The following is a 13,795-nucleotide window of genomic DNA, read 5'->3' on the forward strand; positions in this document are numbered from 1 at the left end:
AGGTCAGGGGAAGCAGCCGCTCACAGCTTTTCATTCTGCAGTTTCCTCATTTTGGAAGACAACTCGCCTCCTCCTACCCCTCACCCCTCACGGAAGCAATCTGCTGCAGGCTCTTAATGAAACTTTTTGTCCCGGCTACTTCCTGAGTCTTGCTTGACTCTCATTCTAACAAACATCTTAGGAATCTCAGCTTTCAAAGCTGATCAAACATCTCCTGAATGTGTCACGTGAAATCCAACTATGAGAAAAGTTCCAGTGGTTGGACCAGAGCAAATGACTTACTGCTGAAAACATGGAACCATCGATCTGACACTACTTGTCCTTCTCCCAGGCACAAACAAAGCCTTCCTCCATCCCTTCTCCTCCCCATTTCTGGTCTCACCAAACATTCCTAACCCAAAAGCATGAAACTGGAACACAATTCTGGAGGAGTCACCAACTCCAAACAACTGCTGTGTGTGGGTATCTCCCCAGAGCTGCCTCCCCAAGCTTCACAACCCTAACAGTGCAACACAACTACCTGCCCCAGCCAGGGAAACAATGTGCAAACAGCTTCTTTAGAGGGTGGGGATGTATTAATAGAACGAATAGTAAGAGGATGCTACAGCAGGACCCTGTCTGGCCTCTAAAGATAGAATTTTTGTTCCAGATGTGTTTGCTCTTATCTTTCTGGTCTGACTGGTGCCAATAATGTCCTCAAACAACATAATATTTCACCCCTTTCTTTTTAATCCACCTCCAACTGTACATACAGTTGTTGTTTTCAGTGTCAGGAAGGGTGCTTCAGCTTTCCGGCTTGAAAAGCAACTAGGTTTCAATTGAAAACAACAAACAGCTCATCCAGACTCCAACAGCTTGAACCACCACTCATCCTCTGCTAACTGGGTAGGAGGAAACAGAATAATCAATGTAAATTCAGAGCTCACCTATGTGATTTACTCACCATGGAAATAATGAAAAATGAGTTTTGTGCTGTGTGCCGGAGTCTAAACAAACAAGAACGGTTTATTATACACATTAGAAGTAAAAGCCACATAGCAACACAGACCTTACTCAGCACACAGGGCTGAACAACAAGTACTGTAAGAACAGTACGAACAGATCCGTTTGCCTGCTCTTCATGTGCTTCATTAACGAGCTGTAAAAGCTCCCACACAGTTCTGCAGCCTTGGGAAACTTCTCAATCCCAGGAACTGCGGGATTGATGAATCGTGTTCCATGTGTATTTAACTCTCAAATAATACACTTCAAAAGGCTCCGTCCGGAGCAGTTCCTGGTGGTGACAAAGGGACAACAGGAGAGCAGGGGCTGCTCCTCTTGTTCTACAGACACGGGGGCTGCCAGACATGTGACATCACCCTTCCTGATTGGCCAGCAGTGACATCACTTTATTATTCAGCTGGGTGCTTGCAGTTCAGTTTCCCCTTTCGGGACCTCCAGACCTCCCACAGATCTGCAGGAGGGCCGGGAGCAGCTCAGCAGCGCACACTGAGCAGCACAGCACAGCACAGGCCGGGGCCACCTTGCGCCACAGGGCTCCTGGACACAGGGCAAGGGGAGAATGGAAAGGCTCACTGCTTCCAGACTGATTTCTGAGATGGGAGATGATGACAGCACCAGGCGGCCGGGCAGGAGTCAGAGCTGTGCAACAACGCAGCAAGAGTTAAAGCCAAACTCGAAAAGATTTGTTGCAGAAAGATCTGAAGACTGGAAAATGGAAACCATATGCAACATAACAACAGAGACTGTGCTAACAACACCTGTTCACACACATAATTATGCATGTATACACAACACGCACACAAAGAGTGCGCTGGCACCACAAGTGATGAGAGCAGTGAGCAGCAGGCTGCTGCCCCAGCCCTAAGGAGCACAGAGCTGCATTGCACAGCCCTGCATGGCTGGACCCTACTCTGCACACAGCGTCCCACTGCCCACCACACTGCCCCTCTGCTCTGACATCTGAAACCCAACACCAAGGAACACTCAATTCTTGAGTAACTTTCAGAAAGCACAGGTTGACAGTCACTCAGTATCTCCCCCATCTTGAGAAATAATACCTTATAGCACATCCAGCTGTTGGAAAATCTACCTGGTCCACAACAAGGCCTTGGAAAAATACGCTGAGAAGTGGGCTGCTCTGCCTCTTGTGTGCCCACTGAGGGGTAGGTTTTCCACTTAGCATACAGGCAGGCACTAGGATGTGTTTGCACACATAAATACAAACATGCATGGATGAATTATTCATGTGCATAGAAACACACACCGACCAGACAGATCAGTTTCAAGTACAAGAATATGAACTCGAGCTCAGCGTGAACTAACATTACAGACACAGCATGGCCGGCAACTTGTCTCTCACACAGCACTCACCTATTCATCCCTCAAAATGCACCCACAGTATCTGCAATTCAAAAATATCTTTATGAACGATTTACACAAAATCAATTAAGCAAACACAGTGTTGCCTGGAAAGCTCGTTCCCATATTTACATAATGGATTTTCTGCACGCTTCTTCCAGCACCACGCACTTCCAGAACATCTTGCATAGACTATGCCTAATGGAAAGCACAACAGTGGATGTGGATGGCTATTCCACAATCCCTGTCGCTTGTGAACACCGCAGCCAGCAGTGAGTGTAACTCCCAGGCAGGTGCACTGTTACCTGCACACATACACTGCTAGGAAAGCTTGCAGAGTGCCCCTTCTGCATAGAAGATAGTACTACCTCGAGCCACCACCAACTCTAGCCAATGTAATGTGAGCTACAGCTAAACACAAACACTGCATCACCAGTCTAATCGTGCTCTTACACATTATGATATCACTACTTCTGGATTTTAAAAGTGTAAGTATTTCAAGACATTCAATGTGTACGCTTTTACTTTTGTAACTATCCTCAAAACCACAGAGCTACACTTAAAACCGTGCCTTAATAGTTTCAGTTTTAATACATATTGCTTCCTAGTCCAGCACATTTTACCGAGACAGTAATTCAGACTGTGCTCCCTTAGACATAAAGAAACTGAGTGCTTTTATGTGCAAATGAAGTAGAAATGTTGTAGAACTGCTCCGGCTTCAACTTCCAGACAATAACAAGGAAGACAGAAAGGCCTGGTGAAATTAAGCAAATAGCGAAGTGAGATTTTGTTTTGCTTACCTTGTGTGGTTTAGAATACGGTATTTTGTAGTGGGTGTTTTCTGGCAACCATGAACCCTTGCTACCACGTGAGAAATCACTCCAAAAAGCATAATCTGTTCTCATCAACATGTCAGTTGGGTTAACAGGGTAAGCCCCACATGCATGGAGGATGACACAGGTACAGCTGAGTCCACCTGATCTGCAGCAGACCAAACACGCTGCTGTTATCACATAGGAATAGGTCATGCTCAGAGCACACGAGTCCCTGGCTCAGGAAGCTTTTCCTAACTCCAGCTCAGCAGGCTGCTGTCACTACGCAGGACCTACGACAAACTCTTCTGTTATCACATATTTTCCAGAACGCTCTACAAATCCTTTTGTACAAAACTCTTTTCACCATCCACGGGAGCATTCATTCTCCCATGTCTCACCAGGGACGACCCCAGTAAGATTCAGCTGAGCGTTCCTTGCAGTAGGAATGGCGTTGATCAGAACCAAACCCCTGGAAGCAGAGCTGGGTGTATTTATTTATGGCTCCAAATGAAGATTTGCAGAACCAGTGTTTCAATAGCAGGACGTTCACTGCAGCACGGATTAAGGTGTGTTCAGACTGTGGGTCTGCCGGACGGGATGAACAACAAAGAAGAAAGAGGACTTCAAAAATAAGGGAAGGTAAATCCAGCTTCCTCGCCCACCTTCCACAAAAAACACCAAACATTTTCTTTCCTCAATAATTGCAATAGGATGCCGTCGCCTTTCCCCAGGCACACAATAGCGAGATTGTGTAACGCTCGGGCCCGGGGTTGGGGGGGGGCACACAAAGGCCGCTTTCAGGGCGCGGGGCGCTGGGCGGGCACCGCTCCCCTCGGCTTCTCTCACACCTCCGCCCCAGGCGGCCGCCGCCGGGGTTCCTGCTGCACAGCGACGCAAACAAACAAACAAGCCCTCGTTAGCGAGAGCCCCTCCGGCTCCCAGCCGACCTCACACGGAGCCGAGTCCCACAGGGCCCGGCCGGAGGCCAGCGGGGCTGCGGGGCCAACGCGCCCCCAGTCGGGCCCAGCGCTCCGAGCCGCCCGAGGCCGCGCTGCTGGGTGGGAAGGGCTCCGTGTGGAGACGGAGAGAAAAACAACAGTGAGATCTCCTGAGCCCAGGAGGTGTTTTGAAATAATCGCCCGTTTGAGTTGAGAAACCCGAGAGCTGTAATTCACTTACTGATTCACCTTCCTCCTTCATGTCAGGAATTAGAAAACAACCCGCCCAGCCGACATCAAAGGGATGATGGTGCTCCCCGGCAGCTGGCGGCCACGGCAGCCGCTCCTGCCCAGCCCTGTGCTGCCGGCGGTGAGGCTGAGTGTCTCCCAGACCCCCCCCAGACCCCCAGCTGTGACCCACCTTCACAGCAGCTCACATTGAATCACACATTGAATCACACACTGAAGGCACACACTCACACCAGCACAAGGCCGAGCAGTGCAAGCACCCAGCTCTGCCGCAGGGTCACAAACACCAGCTCCCAGAGCTGAATATTTAGCACAGTACTGAGGTCTTAACACCGTATCACTCTGTGTAAAATAAATACAGCAGCACAAGCCAGCTAGATGAGACCTCAGTCAGACTGTTCTTTTACAATAGAAGACTGAAGAAAGCAACACAGCCACGCACAAAGGCACAGCTACACAGCAGTCTGCCATCACTCCAGTTATTGTGTTTGGTTTCTGACGGGCATCAGAAAGACTGCAACAAATGCAGCAGTGCAGGTGAGTTGATCTGAACCACGCTTCAAAACACACACCACCAAGCACTAAGGAAGCAGCAGACAGGTGACGGCCACAGCCATTAACCTTTCCGTTTTTAACAAATTTAAGCAAAATCCTCCCTTTGAAACTCAGGGGGGAAACAGAACAGATTGCAGAATAAAAATGTAAGGTCAAAAAACTCTCTAAGACATTTCTACAGATGGAGACACTGCCTGGCTTCTCTGTGAAGTGCAAAACAAGAAGAGTAATGGAGCAAAACCACCAACCGCTGACCCTTCCCAGTCTCACTTGTAAAAACATGCAAGGAGACATTACAGGTCATTCTCGCAGCACTACGGGCACCCCAGCACCTCTCAGGGCTCCACAGATCCTGACACTACAGCTCATGGCCACGCCAAGTCACCCAACAGGGACCCAACCAAACCTGACTGCGGCAAGAGAAAAGATTAATGAAACACATTAGAGCACCTTATTTTTTTTTTGGTCAGAAGTATTTCCCCCCGGCTCTCTGCACATAAATGTCTATTTTTAACTTCAGGCTCATTACTGATAATTTGTAGAGAGATTTAAAACACCACCCATCTACTGAGTACTAACATGTTTCCACAATCTATGTTTGTAAGAGCTTGTTTTGGGGTTACAATGATTCTGGGCATTTTTCATTTTTCAGGTAACTCTGGTTGACATTGGTGCATACAGAGACATACTGACAGACACAGAATCAGCATGTATACATTACTGTGTGTCCCCAGGAGAGCATGGCTGGTGCTGGGAGCAGGATGAGTGCAGGAGAACCCTCACTATACCATACCTCGTTCTACTGGGGGCTTTCTTCTTTTAATACAAATCACCGCAAATTCAATGAGGTTATTTCACAAGTGATGTCCCCGTTTACCAGCCACACAATCTCCAAATACCACCTGCCTTACCACTGGCAGAACACGCAGAGTATAAATGCTTTATACCTTAGGGGCTCTAGCTATCAACTGAATAAAGGTATAGGTGTGCATGGAGAGAAATATTTTGATCTATTCCTGATATATTTTGTGAAAGTGCTTTGGAATAAGACTGACTGCACTTGAAACAGTTGACAAAGAAAACCTCTAAAAATCAGTTCTAATAACTAAGCAGATCTCTGTATTTATAACTAGTCCTACAGCTTCTTCTTCTTGTCTTTTTGTTGTGTGTTTTTTATTTTAACAACTTACACTTTAAAATACATGCATGAAAACCACGAGCACAGTAAGAGAAATGTTTATTTAACAAAACATTCCATTTCAAACATCAAATCTCAAAATCCCCAGCAATTCTCGGATGTGAGGCACATCTTAGACCACCTTAGGACAGGGCTTCGATCCTTTAAATGAAAGGCTGAACTCCTCCACAAATCTGGGCTTTACCAGGCCTCATATCGTGAGAACAGGCTCCCTCAAGATTCCCAAACCCAATTTCTAAATCAAAAAGATTCAGATAAGTATCTGTACATTTGCAATGCTTATCTGCTAGCTGCTTTTCAATTCGTTTCTGCCTTGATGTTTTGAAGGCCTCCACAATGAATGTTTGCCTAAAGAGAATTTCATGGCCACGCAAGTTAAAATTCCTCTGCACATGAAGGTAATTTGGAAGATAGGCTCTGTTGTTCTTATGGAGAGCACAAGAAGTACATTTTTTGCTCTGTAAGCACAGTGCAGCCGTTCAGCAGCAACTTAGGACAAGCACTTACATATCTGCATGACCAGCAGTATGGGCACCATAAAGCGTGTCTTTAGCTCACATGCACAAGTGGACTGCCAGAAAATGAGAGCATTTATTAGAACATTTTCCTTTTTTTTTTTTCGTTTTCTTTTTATTTGTTATTATTTATTTATTTTAAACTTCACTTTTAGTTTAACTACTTCAGAGCTTATTTGTTACCCTGCTACGTTGCTGTGATCTCCTGGGATGAGCAGTTAACACGCCATGTAAGAGTTTCTCTCTGCTCTCCACCCAGTGCAGTGCTACCTGATGGGGCAGCTTTACCCTCCTTTCACGGTCCTGATGTTCTTTTAAACCACTGAATTTTTCTTCGCTAACTCTAGTCCAGTCTTTTATTGGACATTACAAACAGCAATACAGAATGTTTACCCTAAAAAGATTGATGAGCATGTGCTTTGGTTTATCCAAATGTGGAAACACTGTTTTGCAATGCAAGGTAGTGTTTCATGATTAGATAATGAGGTGCTCTTCTTGAGAGGCAGGTACCTCACTAATCAAACACTTGGGGTACAAAACCAGAAAGGCAGCACAGCAGCTCCCGACCTCCTGCAAAAGCAGCCTGGCAGCCTCAAGGGTTCAAAATCATTTCAGCCCAACCAACACAGTGCCAGTCAGGGAGAGGAGACCGCCTGCTGAAGCTTTGTAACAGAGCAAGAAGGTAAGATACAGCAGCTTCTACAAAACACCTCCTAATGACAGCCCACACAGCTGGCACAGAGGCCAAACATATCAGCTTCCCACTCAGCAAAGCTGCCAGAACTCAACTCAAAGCAAAATTCATCTAAACCAAACAACAGTATCATATTCAGCTATCATTTGACTGCCTTCATTTTGAGAGCTGCAAGTACAACAAAGGATAGTGATTTACAAAAGCAAGGGGGAATGCACTTTCCCATCCTCACATCCCTCAGATACCCTGTTCTGAAACTTCTTAGCATCAGTGAGCAGCTCTGCAGCCCTAAGGACTTGCAGCATTTCAAGATGACTGACCTAAAAACAAATCGAAGCATGTAACTGAAGGACCTGATTGCTCTTAACGTGAACTCTGCTTGCTCTCATCCTAAACACCACAAACTGTGAGCACCTTGCTGCACTCATTCCTCTTATTCCTCCTTATTCACCAGAGCACAAGACTTTACTGCAAAACTGTTTCAACATTAACTGAGCTTTAGTACAATGCGTGGAGACAATCCTGGAAACTTTCAGGGCCCTTCCAAGTCCGAATTAAATCCCTACAATAACAACAAGCACAAGGCATTATCTCTACTACAGGCAGACTGAGCAGAACCAGGCGGTGACAGAAGCCACGTGTGTTCTCAAGTACTAGGGGTAGCAGGTGCTTCACTCTGGGAGTTTCTAATAAAGTTTAAGATCAAGAATTAAAAATTTCTATGACCATGGAAACAGATTGCTTTTATATTAGACATTAACAAGATGGAAAAGGCTGGCACATTCAATATTACCTATTTTTGATTCTGGGGAAGAGATAAGCTCATGGAACCTATTATTTCCCATATTTTGATCTTAGGTACGCAATATTAATGCAACCAGAAAGTTAGATCACACTGCTGCTCTTGCACCCAAAATACACAGAAAGAAACGAGTATAAAATAAAGAGGGTGGTGCACTTAAAAACAAGCACTGCATGAATAAAAATTACCTAAGAGCCACCTTCGCCCCTTTGGTATTTTCAAGTAAATTCTAAAAGGATTTGCAGAGTTGAAGATATGGACCAGAAGAGAGATAACAGATGGCAGTGGAAGGAAAACAGCATGTAATAATTTGATACAGTACATTCAGTACTCCCATACACTAGGAGAAAGCCAGAGAACTTCTACATGCATGTTGCTTGGTTCCCAATTTATGAACAGCAGCATCATTAAGGGCTCAGCATATAATATATAGTTTTCTATCAGCATATCATATTTAGTTTTCTATCTATTGGCCTCCATTTCTGCACCAAGAAGCAAACAGCCAGGATCCCGTCACCCAGTCTGCATCTGGGGAGTTGAAATGTGAAGATACCCTGCATCCAAACAACCAGGCCACTGATGAACACAGAGACAGGCAAAGCTGTTAACCATCATCTGTGTGTTTGGACTGGGGAGGAAGGAGACAAAGGAGACAAGACCGCCATAAGCTTTTGGTGAAAACAAAATTCATTTATTTTTAAACAGAACTGCTTCAAGATCGTGCTGCAGGAGAAAATACCTAAACAGTACTGAACAGCTATGCGAACTGTCCCATCCAAGGTTGCTGCACTGCCTTTTCCACGAGTCCCCTCCATGGAGTTTAGTCTTCCCATGGAGTCAGACTGCTCAAATCACGATAAGCACCCCACCCCTGGCCATGAGACGTCAAACCCCCAGTACAGCACACAGCTACAACAATGTGAGAAGGACAACCTGCAAGGTTATCACAGACAGGGCCAGTTTAACCCAAACAGGTCACTCCCAATGGTGAGCAATTACAATTCTGATCCATTTTTTTTCCCCATGGAGAACATGGGGGCACAGAAGCCTTAACAAGCAAAGCATAACAAAAAATGGACAACAGAACCTAAGAGCAATTGCAACCTGGCACTGTAGTTATGACCACTCACAAAAACATCTAAGTATTTCCAGGGTCACTTCCAAAAGCCCTCCAGATTAGCTGGTACCATATAAGCTACATATATCTATAGACAGAGGGATAACTTCCTGTCTACAAGGAGCCTGTAAGCACAATGATAGCCAGTTCTCACTTGTATTTTGGTTCTGTTTGACCAGTTGCACCCACACAGGCAATGCTGGCTAAAAACTACAGCTGTGCAGAAAGCCCATAAAGGAGAAGAGTTAATTTGTAATTACCTCCAAGGCACAGATTCCAGCACAAGGGACATTTTTTGCTTTGGTATTCTAATTTACTTTCAAAAACATGTTCAAGTTGCTGACAATTAAAAGATGTGTGCAGTGGCTTAGAAACAGCTAGAACCCTGAACAACCAGTAATGATACCATACAGCAACATGTTATTTATCAGCCCAGCTGCTGAAACACAGATGCAAAATTCCTGCTCCAAACATACATGAGGGTAAATGGGTGTCATGCAGAAGGTTCTGTGCTACAGCAGGTTGGTGAGATGAGCGGAGATGCACATAAAATGTTCTTTATAGTCAAAAAACCAAGCTGGGCTGGAAGCATTGCAGTAAGGGTGTATGCTGCAGGGGGTAAAAACACACAAAGATCACAGCAGTGTTTTAACATAAAATGCAGGCAAGATTCACTAAGAGGATCTTTTTTCCTAAATGGGTGAACTGACAACTGTGTGCAAGGCAGTAGTTTGCACACAATTTAAATGAGGTCAGAGTTCCACAGATGGACACACAGCTCAGCTCACAGCCAGCCCCAGCCCATGCCATGTGCTCTGTCTGACAGGGAGCAGGCCATGAGCCCACCACACACACTCATTTTCAATCTTATTCTTATGCTTAAGTTCCTCACATGGAAATCACCTAGCGAGCACAGAACAGAGGATTAGCTCATATTAGATTGGAAAGAAAGATTAGAAAATCCGGGATTTCCCCCATCTCCTTTGAGCATTCTTTTAGACTACCATGGCCAACAAATGAATCTAATTTCAAGGAAAGATAACCACAAAATGAAGTATACATTTTCCACATAACTAAAATATACAACAATTGTTTGTCTAATAGAATATTAATATGAAAAATATGAAAAATACAAAAAAAACCCTAAGAGGTATTTTCCTTTTTTGTTTCAGCTCAGTGTCTCTAAATAGCTCACAAAACCCCCAAAGAACATGCCTGAAACTGCACAGCAACCAACACAACCCTCCCCACTTCCCTTCCCAAATTGTGGTCCCTAATGTGCAATGAGGTGGAGTTCAGAGAAGCAGAAAGGAGAGCTATTAGCAGAGTGCTCTGAACTGGAGGGCAACCACGGAGCCCTGCCTGGAGCTAATTCTCTCCAGCTCTGCACTGTAAGTGCATCCACCTGCCATCGGCACAGTTCTGCGTCTGCTTACTTAACCCTGGCAGGAAGAGCTCGCTTACGCGGTGCAAGATGAGCTCTTTCCTACACTTTCTTCAAGAGTTTTATAAAACTGGCGCAGTGACAGGCCTTGTACATTTCCAAATATTAAAAATAGCAAGGCAAGAATTTACAAGCCGTGGTATTGCTGAGGACAACTCACAGAGCATCTACCTCCCAAACTGCATTTTTGTTGGCTTTTTTCAAGCCGGGTCCACAAGAGATCTCAAGTTCAAGCAGCAGGAATATCCTTCCCCACAACTTACCCTGGATAAGCCAGCAAACCCTTAAAATACCTAAGTAGCTTATTAGTTGAGCACCCCAGCAACGTAAGAGATACAGAAGCACAGAGAGAAAGAAAGTCCAGAGAGAAGATCCATGCAGAAGAGGTGTCCTAAGCACATCAATGTCTTCACTGCTTTTAGGAAACTTAAGTGAAAATTAGACCCCCAAAACTCCCAAAACACCTACAGCAGGACTTCAGAGATGCCTGTGAGTCACTCCAGGGTCATACAAAACACATCTGTAGCCTGCACTTGAGTGGAACTTATGTGTTGATCTGGCTGACCCTCCAAAAAAGATGTAAATATGACCACATGCAAAGCTGGGGTGGAGAGACAGTCATGTATTTGTCTGATCCTACCACCCAAAAGCTTTCTGACCATCCAAGGTTCCAGCTTATCAACTCCTGTGCCCATATTATGCCCCAAGTACTTCATTCCTCATATGAAAACTCACTTTTGCACAATACTCCGTTATTTGCACAATGTCCATAAAAAAAAATAATGTAACCTTCAGAACTCTTTTGGAGCAACCTGAAGTTATGTTCCAGTTCCCTTTAGCCACTCTTTCACAGCCCACAAGCCTCCCAAGTCATCTGAGCTGACTCATTCCCAAGAGCCATGGGTCTGTTTTAGTGGGTGTAAGTTGCAAAGAGGCCCTTCACTACAATTCCAAAAAGGATTTAGGTCTTTGGGAATGAGATTACTTTGTTCTATATCTTTAAAGTACACAGCTGCTCACTTCTGGAAGAAGCCAGAAGCGTGTGCCCAGAATCTGCTCCAAGGAGCATCTTACCTGCCTGGCTTCACTATTTGGAGCTGCTGTTTGGAGCTGCTCAACATTCATTTCCACATGGTGAAATGCCCACCATTTTCACAATTCTAAAACACTTTTTAACCAGAAAAAAAGCAAGATGAATCTGCTCCCCTCTCACCAACAATTCATTCCCCTCAAAGGACCACATAAAAAACAGGAAATTAGCTTCCCTCACCATACTTCCCAACCTTTTCATCAGTTTCCCATATCCGGCCAAAGAAGCCTTTTAAGGAGTTCTTCTGAAGTCACAAGCCAGCTTTGAGATCCCACTGCTACTGACGTCTTCTTCCCTGTTGAAAAACCCATCCACCCTACACATATCACACACACCATGGAAGTTATCGTGCACTCAGCACAATGTTAAGTGGATGAAATCTTAGCAAGTCAGATGATCAAAATAGCAACTTTTTTTTGGAAATAACAATACAGAGGGTTTTTGTTGTTTGTTTTTGCAGCAGTGTGCACTACCCTTCACCTTAATGATCATCAGAACAGAACACGGGGCTGTTCAGGATGTACATCAGCATATCCATCTTACCAGTATCTGGCATCAATACAGTCACTCCCACAGCCAACAAACCAACGCAGCAGGGGACATGACTTACAAAGGCTGCCATCTTGGCTAGGCAGATAAACTCACAGGTGAGCTTTTCCAGTCCATTTCCATACCTCTGCAGTTCTCATGAGAGCACTTGCTTAAAAACAAGCAAACAAGAAGTGCTTTTTGTAGTTAAAATGACTATTCTAAGACTTAGACGGGAAGAAAAACTACTAATGCTGCATCTTTGCTAGGCAAGGGCCAAGCACAGTACTGCAAGAAGGCAGCACATACCTGACCGGATTCATGCTCTCAAGAACTTCATGAGATCATTGGCTTAGTGAGCTTAACTGAGGAGACACCTTTGATTTCAGAATGTGTGCTCTCTCATGGACCCAGACTGGGTTTTATTTGTTTTTTTTTTTTTTAACTGAATTTGGGGGGTAAGTGGTTTGTGAGTCACCATCAGCAGCCTCACTGCTTGTAAATAACATTGAGCATGTCCACACACAAAAAAAGTTTAACTTGCATGTCAAATTAAAAGGGGATACAGCACCAGCTTTAGAAAACTTACTGTTGGTAATTAGGTTTGAGGTCCTAAACAGCCTCCACTGTTACAGCTCAAACAAGAAGCTTTAACTGAGTTGTCCATCTCTTTCAGTTCCTGTTTTGATAGAGGCTCAATTATGCTCAAGACAATGGCCTGTCTCTTCATTTTGCTGTGAATAGGAAGCAAGGCTGCCATTGTCACCCGCTTCAATGCAGTTACAACAAAGCGGTCTGAAGTGCCCAAAATAATGGGCTACCTAGAGTAGCTGCTGGGAGGATGGAGGGGACTAAGCGCTGCAGTCCCCTTGCCTATCCCTTCCCGTGCCCCAGACTACTGCACCATTTGTTGCTGTGTTTTAAGTAAGAACAACCAGGAGCCCTGTCCTTCCTAGCGTGCTGGGTAGGTGCCTGGGGGGAGGGCAGGAGAGGGAATGTGGGAAGGTGGAAGGTAAGTAAATCACATAGCAGATTACAGAGAAAGGAATGAATGCATTTTGTTCTTAAAAAAATAGCACGGGATGTTATTAAAATACAGCATCAGTCACTCTAGGACGGTGAGGTGTGAATGAAATCTGGCCCCAGCAGGTTTGGAGCAGAAATCCACTCCTCCCCTTCTGGTGCCTCATTCATAAATGGCTGCTGAAGAGCTCCAGCTGCAGCCGCCCCAGCACATCTGCTGGCAGCCAGAGGCAGCAGCCCGGCCTGTCTTTGGGCTCAGGACCTGCTGGCCATCGCTGCTTCTCTCTCCCAGTGCTGCTCACTCTGGAGCTGAGGATGGTGGCAGCTTTGCTTACTGTGAGTGCCGGAGGATTCTGCAGGCTGGGCTGCTGCTGCCAGCCCCTCTCAAAGGCCACCTTTGTGCTCCTCGTGCTGAGGAGACCCTGTGGATGGAGCGTGCACAGAAACGCACATGGGGCAGAAGAAC

The 13,795-nt window shown here is 45.3% G+C and overlaps 1 protein-coding gene across 2 annotated transcripts in view; it reads right to left on the reverse strand.

Moving 5' to 3' along the window:
* IGF1R (insulin like growth factor 1 receptor) overlaps positions 1 to 13,795 on the reverse strand; it is a 132,418-nt gene that overhangs the window by 64,113 nt on the left and 54,510 nt on the right.

This window comes from Coturnix japonica, chromosome 10, assembly GCF_001577835.2.
Source record: "Coturnix japonica isolate 7356 chromosome 10, Coturnix japonica 2.1, whole genome shotgun sequence".
NCBI lineage: Eukaryota > Metazoa > Chordata > Aves > Galliformes > Phasianidae > Coturnix > Coturnix japonica.